The sequence below is a fragment of the Pinus tabuliformis genome, chromosome 9 (assembly GCF_031772625.1).
Source record: "Pinus tabuliformis cultivar Carrire ecotype Pingquan chromosome 9, CPIR1, whole genome shotgun sequence".
Lineage (NCBI taxonomy): Eukaryota > Viridiplantae > Streptophyta > Pinopsida > Pinales > Pinaceae > Pinus > Pinus tabuliformis.
This window is the reverse complement of record NC_142307.1, coordinates 1,626,354,914-1,626,369,693: the sequence shown is the minus strand read 5'-3', so window position 1 is coordinate 1,626,369,693 and position 14,780 is coordinate 1,626,354,914. Positions and strand designations below refer to the sequence as shown.

General features: G+C 37.5%; 1 pseudogene; it reads right to left on the bottom strand.

Annotated features, from left to right (window-relative positions):
- Positions 1–11,099: 11,099 nt before the first annotated feature.
- LOC149155048 (uncharacterized) overlaps positions 11,100–14,780 on the bottom strand; it is a 51,734-nt pseudogene continuing 48,053 nt past the window's right edge.

Here is a 14,780-nt window from a genome sequence, read left to right as displayed (position 1 = left end):
ACACACACACAAGCCAAGTTGGGAGGCCCATGAGCTTGACCTAAATACCTCCTCCAACCATATGCTTTATTATAACTCCGCTAGTCGATCTACCAACAGACCTCATTAGGATATCCACTTGTAAAAACTTATTTAAACCTTATTCTATTCATCTATCGGGAGGAGTGGAAAGCGCGCCCAGTCATGGGCACAATTTTCTCGGCACTAGCAATCATTGCAAAGAATATTCCATATGTGTGGCACAATCTATTGGCATAAGATCTCAGAGGGGTTTTGAGGTGACAGTGTAGATTGTGTTTTTCATGGTTTTTCGAGATGAGTCCAATAGTGTAGATATAATTTGGATCTTAATAGTGAATTTTTGGGTCATCTCTAGATTTGAGGTATTGCTATGTATTCCAAAATTTTGTTGAGATACTATAAAAGGCCTCTCCAGTACTAGAAGCAAGGCCCAGAGACATAGTCTCTCTTTAGACAAACTCCATTATCAATATTTGGTGTAGTTTTCCTCATTAGCATTCTTCATGTGTTTTCTTCTTCATGTATGTTGCACTTATGGTTATTTCATGCTCTTTCTGCAATTCGTTTAAAGTCATCGAATAAAATATCCTAGATCAATAACGGAGAATTCAATATTCAAATGCCATAGAAATTAATACAAACATATCATAATAGAAATGTGGAGGAAAAGGCAAGGCTATATGACTTCCACCTTCACAAATTCATCCTTTCTCACCCACATACTTGGGACCCTACCTTTACATGGAAGATGTACAATTGGTGGCCCTAGCCTCATGGCTAAGGTATGAAGAATTAATATTAAGAGATGAAGAAGTATATAGAAGAAGAATTATATAGCTCCCTATGTATTAGAGATGAACCCCCCAAACCAAAGATAATCTTAACAACCTGTGAGATTTTGTCCTATGATCAAATAATGGCTCCTATTTGGAGAAGTAGATAGGAATATGTTGTATCACATCTAGAGGATACACTCAAACTATTAGGGGATGAGGGCACCCTGGTTTTCCAAATAAGATGAAAATATATACCTTATAGCCTTCAAATTAAAGGACCCTAATCTACATGCTCCTATAGTAAGGACAACACTATATAAGAAATCAATACAAACTATGGGTAGAATATGAGTTGGACTAAATTTTAACCCAACTCTCTTGCTCATGCCAAAATCAAACTTGGATAAAAAGGACAAAGAGCATGAATGGAAGATTGTTGAAGAATCAACAAGTTTCTACCATTAGGGAGACTTCACCAAGTACATCACCCAAGATATTAGGAAAGAATGCAAATATTAGCATGACCAAGAACAACAACAAAGGGAACAATATGACTAGAAGGTACAATTGCGTAAGGATGTGAAAAGATCTAAGTTAGGGGTACGATGAGCCTTTGTAATGAGTACTCTATGGGCCCATCTACAATGCAATTTCTACCTAAAACATATATTTTTGTCCTTGTCAATATACATTTTTAATATTTTACATGACAAATCATGATGTTAAGTAGGCGACTCAATTAGTATGATAATGCTTATGTTTTTGTTCTTTTTCGTAGGAATAGTGCATTGGATATGGTAGAATACTATGAGGGACCTTTCACCAACAACCATGCAAGCAAATAAGAATCCTGCTCTTGAGATTGCTAGAACTTAAACTAAAGTTGCTCAAGTTACCCAAGGACATATCACCAGTTGAAGATCAAATATGCCAGTGAAATTAACTCCAAATGAAAACTTCCGCAAATTTTAAATTTTTTGGAGGGAATCAACCCCACTTATTAAGGGGGGTTGTTCCCTATTACATGGATAAATTTAGGAATTAAACATTAGAGTAGCTAGTTAATTTTTTTGCTCTATAAGTTGGTTTTAGTCACATACAATTTTAGACTTTGAAAGCATGTATTCAACTTTATCATGTTAATGAAGAAAGTTCTCTATTTAGTCTATTGATGGTAATTTTCTTAGTTTCATGAGTACCTTGGGGAGGTCCCACACATAGTACTCCAAGAAACCTTTTGTACTTTGTTTTTAAGTCCTCTTTTCTTCTTCATCATCTACTTATAAATCGTTGTTACAAAATTTCTAGACTTACATTTATTTACTTTGTTGTAGAAAGATAAATTCCATGATATGACTCCTATATTAAGTACATATTTGATTGTTATGACTTGTTTTAGGTTAGTCAAGTAGTTTTTATGAGCATAAAACAATTTCATCTTTGTTTACAACTTTCTTGAACTAATTGGGTAAGTTTCTCGTAGTTTTGCCATTGTTTTGTAGAACAATTTAGAACTCTTTGTTTTAGCATATTTATCCACAATAATGTACATTTTGTTTACAACGCTACTAATTATATCAGGAAATGGGGTTCAACCTAAGGAAAATTAGGATTTGGGTAGTCTTCCTTTAAATTGTTTTTGTGGGTGTTTATTCTTTCCTTGCATTTTGAATTTTGATTTATGCAAATGAGATAAATAACTCTTCCTTTTTACATGCAACAATTTCTTCAAGTTGAAGTAGTTATAACTCATAAATTAAACTTTTGTTCCAAGCATTGGTTGGTTTCCCTTGCAATTGAGTTAGATAACTTTCCAGTAGTAGCCATGGGTTTATTTGCATTTACTTGAGCCATTAGAGTAAGACCTAGGGTTCCATTTGCCCCTTCAATAGCTAGGGTCATTAACATATGTAGAAACAAAATAAGGGAAAATTGTGTGGCTTACACATATAGTGCACAACACCTTTGAAGTTTGTACAAATGTTGGGTTGATGATTAAAGTTAGCAACTATATAAGGGTAGCAATCTTGTTGCAATTCTAAAGCCCAACACAAGGCTAACATGAAGGACAACTTTCCCCTCCAATATGGATATTATCTCACAACAATTTGTAGGATCACAAATGATGCCTATCCTTGATGGATTTTCAAGTTACTATTAAATTCAACTCAAGGGATAAGACCAATATAAAACAACCTTTACCACTAGTTGAGGCACCTTTTCTTATGAATGTGTGTTATTAAGCCTGATTAATGTAATTGACACATTTCAAAGGGATATGCATATAGCCTTTGACAATTTAATTTGTATGATAATTTAGATTTATATTGATGACTTTAATGTTTCTTCTAAGTTGTGACGAGATCACTTTGAACATCTTGAACAAGTATTTTTGCTTTGCAAAAGATATGGTGTGTCTGTTAATCTAGCCAAGTTTGTTTTTGGTTTTGTTTCAACGAAATTACTTGGGCATATTGTATCTAATTTTGCCACAAGCATAGTCCCCAAGAGAGTTTGAGCTATTCAAAAACTTCCCACCCCATCTTTAAAGAAGGGAATTTAGTCCTTCATGGGAAATATTAACTTTATTTGATGAGTCTTCACTGAATTAATTGAGATGGTTAGACCTATTCATAATTTTCCAAAGAGAATTATTTTTTTACCTAGACATTCAATTGAAAGGGTCATTCTTAAGATAAAAAATGATCTCTTTTTTTCACTGATGCTTGCTAAACTTGATTTTACTAAGGACTTTATCAACTAAACATACTCTATTGAGGATTCCATCTCTACTACCCTCTTACAAAATGTTGACAAAGGTTCCAAACAACCGACAATTTTCATGGACCAAATTCCTTATGATGCTAGGTTGAAATACACTCCAATTGAAAAACAAACATATTATCTAGTTAAAAAATATTGAAAAAAAATAACATTTTATTCTTGGTAAGCATACTAAAGTCAAAGTCCTTTTATCTGTTGTTAAGTTTTAACTACTTCAAACTTTCCTTTAAAGGAAAATCACCATTGGCTTACCAAAACCCAAGAACATGACTTCACTATTTCTACTTCTCATACTATTAAAGGAAGGGATTTAGCCTAGGCATCCTAAACCAAATTTGAGAACAAATCCCAAAGATGATTCTCTATCTACCTTGTTTTTGTTGAGGAAGAGAATGGAGATGTGGTATGTCATTCTTAGTACTGAGATGTGGTTTATTACTTGCAGAATGATTAATGTCCTCCTCACTTTGAAAGTCATGAATGAAGAAGGTAGAGGTTAGAAGCCTTAAGGAATCTCATTTTGGGTATTTGTTGTTTCACAAATCCCCTAACAACATGCTCCTATGTCGTGTTGATGAAGAAAATTTCCCATAGTCTATTGAGTGTTTTACATGGTATGGCTACTGAGACTATCCATATTGGTGGGAATTTCATAGAAAAAGAAAGTATTTACAAAATTATTTACACTAGTTATTTTTGGTTATCAATTTTCTAGGATTCATATAAATTTGTTCGTTCATGTGATGCATGCCAATGAATAACAAGGAAAGAAAAGTTTCCTACAATGATTTTGTAACCAATTATTCCCAATTTTCCTTTTGTTAAGGGTGGTTTAGACTTCATTGGTCCAATCAACCCCCCTCCTCTATGGGTTATACATGTATCCTTATGGCTATTGATTATTTTACCAAATGGTTCAAGGTTGTTTTGGCCAAAATATGTATTATTTTACCAACATTTAATTATAAAAATGGGATCGTAATACTTGGAGATGCTAGAAAAATATATGTAGGATCAAAGCCTATATTTAATGACGACAACTACTGAGCAATCAATTTCAAAAACTAAATAACAACGTTGATAAACATATTACAACTAAAATCCATTTGTCCAGCCCTTGTCTCAAACCCCCTGGCAAAGCCTTAGAATGCAATCTTTCACTCTATAAAGTAATGTTCATGCATTCAATCACACGTTAGGTTCGAAAGGAAAATGCTTCTAGTTATGGTTTCTAGCATCTCAAAACCAAATGCAAAACCTTAAAGGCACAAGTCAATGTAAATGAAATAGATCAATCCCAAACTAAACTATCAAATCGACATGAAGTAAGTGCTGAAAATTAAAGGAAAGTGAAGTAACTTGAAAATGAAATACACGATAAGCTTCTAATTAAGCAAACTAATATAATAAAAACATAGATTTAAGACATGGCAAATCAAACACTTACAATATCAACTAACAAAATAAAAGGGCGGAATGTTACCTGGGGTTGAGGGGCCCTTCCCAACTTGACTAACGTTGCAAAAATGATTTGATCAACTAGAGTGATACACCAAAACTTGAGAACAAGCAACCTTCATTACATCAATTATGTTTATAGAAGAGAGCATCAAACAAAATTGTTGCTATATGAATCTCCTAACAACTACTATTATATGCAAATTACAAAATGAATTATCAACATCCCCAACTATGTTCTACATCTGAACATTTGTACAAGAGGAGCACAGAGGTAGATCAAAACCAATCCCCTAATCTTATATTTGTTAAAATGATAACATCCAAAGTAAGATTGGGTTATTTCTCCCCAAAGTACAAATAAGATGCAACAAATAATTTCCATAATTCATCATGGCTGAGATTCATGCCTCCTTTGTTGTGTTGACCATTAATTTTGTGTTTTCCTCAAATCTAGGCACTAGTTTTAATTATGGGTGGAATTGTACATTTTGGGAAAATTGGCGTTAAACGACCAAGCATATCTCCCAAATCATATTGGATTTCTGAAAAAGGTTTGAGATGTATCCAGTTTATTGTACTAGGAAAAAAATCCATGTTCTATAATTTTCAGATTCACCCTAATCTCCTTGGGAATTGTGCCAAATTTGATTCTCTGGAAACTTTGACCTATAACATTCTTTTTGAGCTAAAGCTTCACACGTGCAACCTGGGTACGATCTGACAATCCTAGAATTATTTTAATACCTTGGTCTTGAAAACAGATGTGGTGAAATGTCTTCTAGAAGGGTGCAAATATACCAACCACAATCAAGTACCAAAATTGAATTGCTGGTATATGAATTGGGCGAAAAAACCCATCATTAGCAAAATCAACTTAAAATTCAATGAATCTATTAGAGACTTAGAAATTAATGAAAATAAACAACTTTTTACCTCAAAATGTGTGTAAAGGGTTTGGGTTCAAAGGGGAAAAGATGTATAATAAGACGGTCAATATACGGTTATGAGTGTAGGTTATAAGTGGTAAAACGGTTAAATAGTGTATCAATTTTTTTTCAAAGTGGCAGCCAAACATCTCCCCCACACCAAAGTATTTGCATGTCCTCATGAAAAAAGAATCCATCTTCAACAAAATCATGCAGTATTAATTAAAATGGTTAAATTATACCCAATCTGTTTTTCTATGCTTTAGTCCAATCTCTGGAATCTGAAAAACTTCGTTCACAACAATCTGAGTTTTGTGGACAATAAAAAATCACACTTGAGTTTCTAGCTACGATGGGATTGTGCTTGTAGGTAGTTGTAAAAAATTATTCCTAAGCCTTTCTAGCCATATTGATGAACTGAGCACAATGGTTTCAAACTTCTGTGCCCACTGTTCTATCATTTGAGAGAAAATATTTGTCCATGCTAACTCTTCATTTATCCTCCTTTCTCTCCAATCATCTTCATCATCACTATAATATAAGACCTACAAAGCTCCCATATTTATCACTATTGAGAAGGGGTTCGTTTCATCCATCAAAGCTGGTTGATTCAAGGTAATCAAATGCCTTTCCATCAACCTCTACTAGTTTTGTTCCTTTACACCAATTCCTACAATCTAAAGTTGTATTTCTCTGGATACATGATATTCATGCTTGTCATAGTCAATCTTGAAGAGCTTCAATAACATCTTTCCATTTCCATCTCAACTGTCTCAAGTCTTTGAATGAGGTGACCTTGGGACATTAAGCTCCTTAGTATTATTGGACCAAACTATCTCACCCTTTTGTACCAATTTGACCAGGTCTACATATATCAATTTAGATTTGTTTGTGATAATGAGTTGCATCTTTTTATTGTAAAGTTTCTGAACTTTCTTAGCCAATGAAACCATCAAATGGACTCCCTTAGATCTAGAAATTTCTTTATTTTAAAATCAAAATCATTAATAGTAGAATAATTAGCCTTGGTCTCCTTATTCTTTATTTCTGCTAATGATGAGGCCATTACTTTCTCCTTGGGAGGCACTTCATCGTTAATAGAACCACATCCATCGTGTCAAAACAACCACCCAACATCTTTAGCTTCATCTTCCTTGTTAATAGTTAATGGAGATGCTAACTTCAAAGCCAAAATACCCCTGATATTCTCCATTGAAGAAAGGATGGCTTTTGAGAGAAGCATATCCATCTGGGCCAGAAGCCAATCTTTCAGGAGGGTTCATATCCAACAAAAAAGCAACAAGGTGTCATGCTTCCAAAGAAAAATATTCAGGAAATTTGAAATCCTTTGGAATTATCAGAATTAGATCATTATATGGTTTGTCATCCATCTCAATGCGTTTGGAGTGGAAAAAGTGGAGGAATCAACTCACGGGATTGTTTTTATTGGTGGGACCCAGTTTGGCAAAACGGGGTATGAAACCTTCCAGGAGTGTTTTGAGGCATCAAATGATGCTTTTTGGGGGGTAAAAATTTTCCGCTTTTGTGCCACACCTTTCCATGCTATTCTACACACTGAGACCTTTCCAATGATGCAAGAAACCCATCAATCAGAGTCCATATGCAAAAGTTATGCCACTCAGAAGTTGACCTTCCTGTTTTCACACCTATAGTTCGGGAGGATGCCACATCAACCCACATTATTCATGGAAAAGGGTATAGCCACGTATTTTTGATGTAAAAGACTCTAGAAGGGTCTATTTTGTAACTCTAGTTAAGAGTTGATGTAGTCAAAATTAACCACTGGTAGGCTATCGGGTTGTGTCAATATCGAGCCACTAGGAGGAAGAGGCATTCCGTTGTTTCGAGAGAATTTTGTTCCATAACTGAGCAAATAAATCTAGGAGAGATAGGAGGTAGAGTACACATAGAGGATTTGTGCACTGTAGCATTCCATAGGCCACAAGCACTACTTCTTTGTACCCACAGCCATATTTCCAGACAGAGAAAGAGAGCGAAGCGACCTCACCTTCCAGTTGGTTTTTCTCCCAAAGGGTTTCCCAGAGAGAATATCTTGTGTCTTGCGTGTGTGTGTGTGCTTATTTTCTTATTCTCTACTTTTGTGCATAATTTCCATTTCGACGCATGCACTAATTATAGTTAAATCCACATATCTTAAAGTTTAATAAACTATAATAGTGTATAATTTTAAGAGTTTTAATATAATATTATTAGATCTATTGTGAAGAACTGTCCAGTGGAATATATATGAAAATTTACAGATCATTTGGTACCAGAGCAGTTTTATTTGGGTATTTTGTGAAGATTTCATGGATCTAGATCGGCGGGGCCGAAAATCATAAAACCCTAATCATGGGCGATGAATCTATAAACGAACCTTGTGATCTTGCAGAGGTGATTTTTTCACGGCTCGAACAACAAGTCGCAGATATAAACCGCAATGTAAACCTCCTCATGGTAGAGGAAAAATCAGAAGGGAGCTCAGGATATCAGGAAGACACAGAGTGTTATGAAACCAACTCAAGAAAAAGATAGAAAAGATAGATCAATGCCTTAGAATTCAGCCTCTTCGAGGGAGCAACCTCCTTTACATTACATAAATGAACAATTCTTGGATGATTCAAATGACAAAACCTCCTTTCTATATATAGGAGTCTAAGGAGTCACAATATAACCCAGCCGACCTAACAATAATAATATAAAGCCACAAAAATAACAATAGAGGGATTCTATGGGGCACAGTAATAACAATATGGGGATAACAAGGGCACAACAATATTAATAAGGGGTACAACTACAATAGTAATGGGGTAATCACTAGTATTATAGGGACCCAATGGTGGGCCCCAGTATTGTAGCAATAATGCTACAACTCCTGGAACTCCCTTCTTTAATTTTATCAACCCGGTAGTTCGTAACAAACTTGAAAGCGACGGTGTTGTATGCACAAGTACTAGCTCTTGCCGCAGCTGTCACTTGGTCAGCTGGCACAAGTCCACTAGGGGCTCAAGCCAACTTCTATGAACTCTTAGAAGAAGCTTTTTAACTGATGGACGAAAGCTAACTCAAAGGAAGCTAATCTACTTGCGGAAAGAAACTGAAAGCCAAAAAGAAATACAAACCCTAGCAAACCCTAATTCTACCAACTAGTCCTACTGATGCAAAAATGAGAATGCAAACTACGAGAAGAGATGCCATTACTTCTAGGAAGGTAAAATGCATGTGTCTAAGTTATCACTATCTGAAGAAAACATCTTTTTGTATTTTTGCTTAAGTTGTTGAAATTATCGTGCATGTGCTTCTAACTAGTTTTCCACTGTGCAGGGATGGATCAAAGGATGAAATGATTTGGGAAAGGTTGGAATGGTACAGAGAGGGTCTAAGGGATCCCTAACATTCTTTCTGAGAGTTTCACAAAGTCTGGATGCCATGCAACCGTGTTCATGAACTTCTACAGGAAGTCTGCAGGGGTTTCTACAGGAAGTTCTGTAATTCTTCTACAGGATGTTTCGAAATGGGATTTTTGAGGATGGGTGATTGATGGAAGATGCATGGATGGTTATGGAGGTAGGATGGGGGTCTAAAGTGACCCAGGAACAGATGGATGGAGTGGTGAGATGATATGTGGAAGGCTGATTTGGCTTTAAGGTAGTTGAGACAACAATGGAGAAGAAGGTAGGGTTACGTGGGCAAGAGGATGGGTGTGAAGCGAGAAGCGTAGATATGGGATGAATAAGATGGCTCTGATGAAGCTTGACCATGTGAGTGAGTGATAGAGATGCCCTGCACAATGCACATTCAACCGAATCAATGAATTCTTGCAAACAAACTAAGTCCTAGCTAACTTAATCTAACTGTCAATGAAATGAATAAACAACAACCTCGTTTGGAAAGAGAACCATGTACATCACGTGAGCAAGAACATTCCGAAAGATCTAAATGCATGACAAACTCCTAACAATCGATTCCCAAACATAAAAAGCTACTTTAACCAACAAAAACAACCAAAATAACAAAGCAAGATCTAAAGAGCAGATTTTATTTTAAGAACGCAACAAACACACATAAAGATAAACAAGGGAGGTACTGGGCGCATGAGATGGGCCCAACCCCAAGAGCTACAGCCTCCTAAGAGAAATTTAGAGCTGGTGCAAAGCTGGATTCATCTTTATTGATCAAGAAATGAAGAGTTACATCAAAACTGTCCACAAGGAGAGCTTGAGAATGAGCTGAAAGCAAAGCTAATCTATTGCATAAAAATCGAACTACAAACTAGCTACAACAAGACTACGAAATGACTATCTACCAGCTACTATCTACTGGCTAACTAGCTAACATCCACTGGCTAACCAAAATGAGGCCCTAAGCCTTCTTATTTATACAATTTGAGGACCCAACACTCCTCCTAAACTTTTGGGACTCGGCTGCCCAAAACTTGGAGTTAATAGCAGTCCTACTTGACTTGCTTGGCTGCCCTTGTGCTGATTGATTCGGTGGCCCTTGAACTCCGAGCTGATGGTGGAGAATTCGAGGTAAGGGCCCATAAATGAAGGGGACACCTTCCTACAAATCCTCTAGCTTGTTCTCCCACGAATTTGGCTGCCAAGTGCTCATTAAGACCTTCAATTTTGTCTCCAAGTTGACCAAAAAGGCTACACAAAGCACCCATTAGACTTGTTGGCATAATGACTAACCAAATTCACTCTATTAACATAAATATAATAAAAAACATGCAATAAACTAATGATAATGGTGGATTAAGTCAAATTAGGAGGTTGAATGAGCCCAAATAATTGTCCATTTTTGGGGCTCATCATCACCCCCCTACTGAAAGTGTTGCTCATCCTCTGAGAAACCAATCTCTCTCCTCATCTTTGATGGCCCTGGTGGCCTCCCTAGCTGAAATCTCGACCGATTTCTCCTTCTGCTGCCCTTTCTCCAAACTTCCTGTAGAAACAGTTCTCTGTCTTCCTGTAGAAACAGTCTGCTAACTTCCTGCTGTTCATTCCTATCATTCTATTTTTGCAAGATGTCGTCTTCACAGCTCTCATGGTGATCAGAATCATTCCATGGCTCATCATCACTTGAGGTAGCTTTCCTCCAGTATTGATCAGGTACAAGTCATCTTCCGCTTTCTTAAATGGTTTGCTTGATCCTTTGGAGGTTTCTCAACCTCGTTGGATTCTTGAATATTGACAGGCCTTCTAGGCCTTCGGAATTCATGTGTGGGAGGATTCAGTTTAGGTAAATCTCCTGCATCAAGCAACTTTGTTGAATGTCGAGCTATTGAGAGTGCAGACAATGATCTGGAAGCTTTTGAGACAGAATTTAAAGAAAATTTGTCCCCATCATCCTCTGTTTTGGCAGCTTGGTTTAATGCCAGTGTTCCAATCACTGATGTTGTTGGATACATCTGTAGGGTTGTGCTTTTCTGGCTTGTCACCAACTTGTCATCATTTGCCTTGCCCCAAAAATATCTACACCGAATGCTTTAGCCTTGCTTGCAAAATAATCGAATGAAGTAGTTGCAGCACCTGCCTTGACTTGGGCAGCGAGTTCAGTGGCTTCAGCTTCTTTTTCTGCAAGCCTTTTTGCTTCTGCTTCAAGTTGTTTAGCAAGCTCCTATTTTTTTCGTGAATTTTCTGCAGCTATGCACTCTTCTTCTTCAGCTTTGGCTTTCGCTTGGGCCTCGACGAAAACTTCATTTCTTCCATCTGTTGGAATGGCACTTAAAATCTCATAAACTGGCAGAGAAGGTGCAGAAGGGCTGGCTGCAACATCAATAGTCTTGTTCTCTGAGATGGAAGTGTTTGCGAAAACCTCAGCTACCACAGATGCAACTTGTGTCTTTGAAACCTTAAACCATGGAATGCAATGCTGAATTTGCATTGATTACTTTGTTGTTTACGTCTGCACTTCCTTCCGCCTTAAGAACAAGGTTGCAGTCTTTCTCTGAAATAAAATCATCTGTGGAACTGGCCTTCAGGATAGTGTAACTTAATCCCATTTCCACAATTCTTTCAGTAAGCTCTGATAATGATATTTCTGATTTTCCAAACAAGTTGCTGAAAAGTGAAGAGATTCCATCAAGAACATTTGAAGACCCTCCATCAGATTCGTAAACACAACAATATGATTCACATTTGCTAGCTTGGCTTCTTCAATAATGTTCAAAGCATCAGTTGTAGTAACTTTGGAACTAGGTCCATCCTCTGTGGGTCCTATTGATACCACTGCTTTACTGGCATTTCCGATGGCTTTAGCTGTGGATTCAATATCCTCAAAACTGAATTCTACTGCATTAAGACGCTTGGCATCCTCTGCAGCAATTATCTTTCTCGGGACTCCAAATTTGTCGAAGAAAAATCCATTTTCTCTGCTTTTGAAAGCTGTGTCGTACTTCCTGTAGAAGACCCACCCGTTTTCTGTAGAACGCCCTTGCATAGGTGGGTTTTAAAAAAAATATGGCCGAGAAAGCTTGGTGGAGGATGACAAGTTAATAGATTGTGGGAGCAGAGGACGCGTACTTCGGCTAAGAACATTGCAGGTGCAAATGAATCAGCGGGTGGTGAGAGTCAGCCGAGCCTGTTTTTCAATTACAGCGTGATTCGTGGTGAGGAAGTGAAGTGGCCAGGCATACGTGGCCACATGCAGACTGCAGTGCTATCATGAACTGCAGTGGTTAACTGTGTGTTCTCTGCCTGTGATCTCATCCATCAGTTGCACTGGAGTTTAGACTACCCACACTGTCCGTGTTTTTTAAATTTCACGTGCATGACTGATCCATGCATGCTGCGTGACTTTCTCGTGAGTACTAGAGAACTGGATGTCTTGCTATATTCATGGCTTAATTTCACCATTCCATTCGTTCATGCAATTCTTAGACTAGATTCATGCAATAGATGAACAAGGTTTAGTCACGTACCTGAAGTCAAACGGCTGCTTGTGAAGCTTTTTGCTGCTGCATGCTCATGTTCTGCTGCTGCATGCTTGGATCCTTTGGTTGCATGAGGTCTTGGCTTATGATTTTTGATTGATTTTCCTTGTGCAGGTGTCCTCTGACCAGATCTAAGCTGCATGCATTTGTTTCCATGTTCAAATCTGCACCTTCAAGCTGCTGATGCTGCAATGTCACAGAACCAGAACTTGTTTTCGCCATTTCTCCCAAACGGTAAAGCGGATTGATCTGAAACTTTCTGAGCATGTTTCTATCATCATGATGCATCTCCCATAGCAAAATAGTGATCAATGGATGCACGGATTTCGAGAAAAATGGAAAATGGCTGAAGATTTCAGAGATCGATTTCTCGGAAACCGTGCATCGGAATCGGCTGAAACTGCTTGGGTAGGTTACCATCACTCATATGCATATCCCCATGGAACAGGTTTTGAAACGGATGCACGTTTATGGAGAAAATGCAAAAATGGATGATGGTGATGGAGGCTGATTTCTTGGACACCGTGCACCGGAATTGGCTGAAACTGCTCAAGCATGTTGCCATCACCCTTGTACAATTCCCCATAAAACGGTTTGTTAAATGGATGCATGGTTTTCAAGTTATGGCAAAAACAACTTTTGTTCTATGGATTTTTGCCTCGAGGCTTTTTGCAAATGTTTGCATGGAAGGAAAAACTGAGCTTGGGCTGTGATGCAGGTATGGAGATGATGGAGGAAGGCGAGGGATGGACACACAAGTGCTTGCAGGCCTAACCAATAGACTCCCACCATTAGATTCACTTTTGAAATTGAATTTGGCTCGTCCAAAGGTTCTACAGGATGTTTCCTGTAGAAATACAGAGCTTCCTGTAGAAGGCACAAGAAAAATTCCTTCGACCTTGATTTGAGTGCTCCTCCTGTCATGAAACGTCCTTCTTGCAACCTGCAATTAGCCAATGGAAATTAGTTTTATTTTTATTTTTCTTTTTCTCTTTTTTTTTTTTTGAAAAACAACTAGGGCGCCTCATGGAGGTTTTCACCCTAATTGCCTGCCCTGGGCGCCTCCAAGGAAGGTTTTCACCCAGGGATCTTATTCCATTTTTATTTTCTCTTTTTTCCAACCCATTGACCGCCTCATGGAGGTTTTCAATCAATGAGCCAATCTAAGGCGCCTCCAAGGAGGTTTTCACCTTAGATTTTTATTTTTCTCTTATTTTCATTTTTTTCTCTTTTTTTTCTTTTTTTCTCTACCCTACCCTACTTGAAAAACAAAAATCATTTTCAAGTATAAGAATACTTCCAATGGAGCCATGTGCACATCGAGATTAGAGACAAAATGATGCGAAGGCTCAAAATGCATGCTTTGACAGGTATCCAGATCTCAGAGACCAAATGATCTGGCTTTGAAGGGATCAAACAAAGCTGAGGAAGAAAGTACTGCTGCAACTTAGTGACCTTCTGAAACCATATCTCAATATAGTTTTGATATCCTTGGTTCTTTTGTTGATCTGGATCATTCTTCATGTCACCTTCTATCATGACCTTCTGATCTTCCTCTTTTTGTTGATCTTTCTCTTGAATACATGGAAGATTTGATGGTAACCATGAGGGAACTCTCTCGATCTCTGATTCTGATCTCTTCTCTTCATCAAGTGCAGCCCATGGTTCTTTGATCTCCTCTTTGGAATCTTCTTTTGCTTTTGGTCCTTCAATGTTGTCAATATAATCTCTGCTTTGCAACACTCTTCCTGAGCTTTGGTGAAGATCATTGGGCTCAAGAGGAGTTGTTTGGATATGTTGTGCCTCAGATTTGCAATGGGGTTGAGCTGCTCCATTGTGTGGCTTTGGAAATGG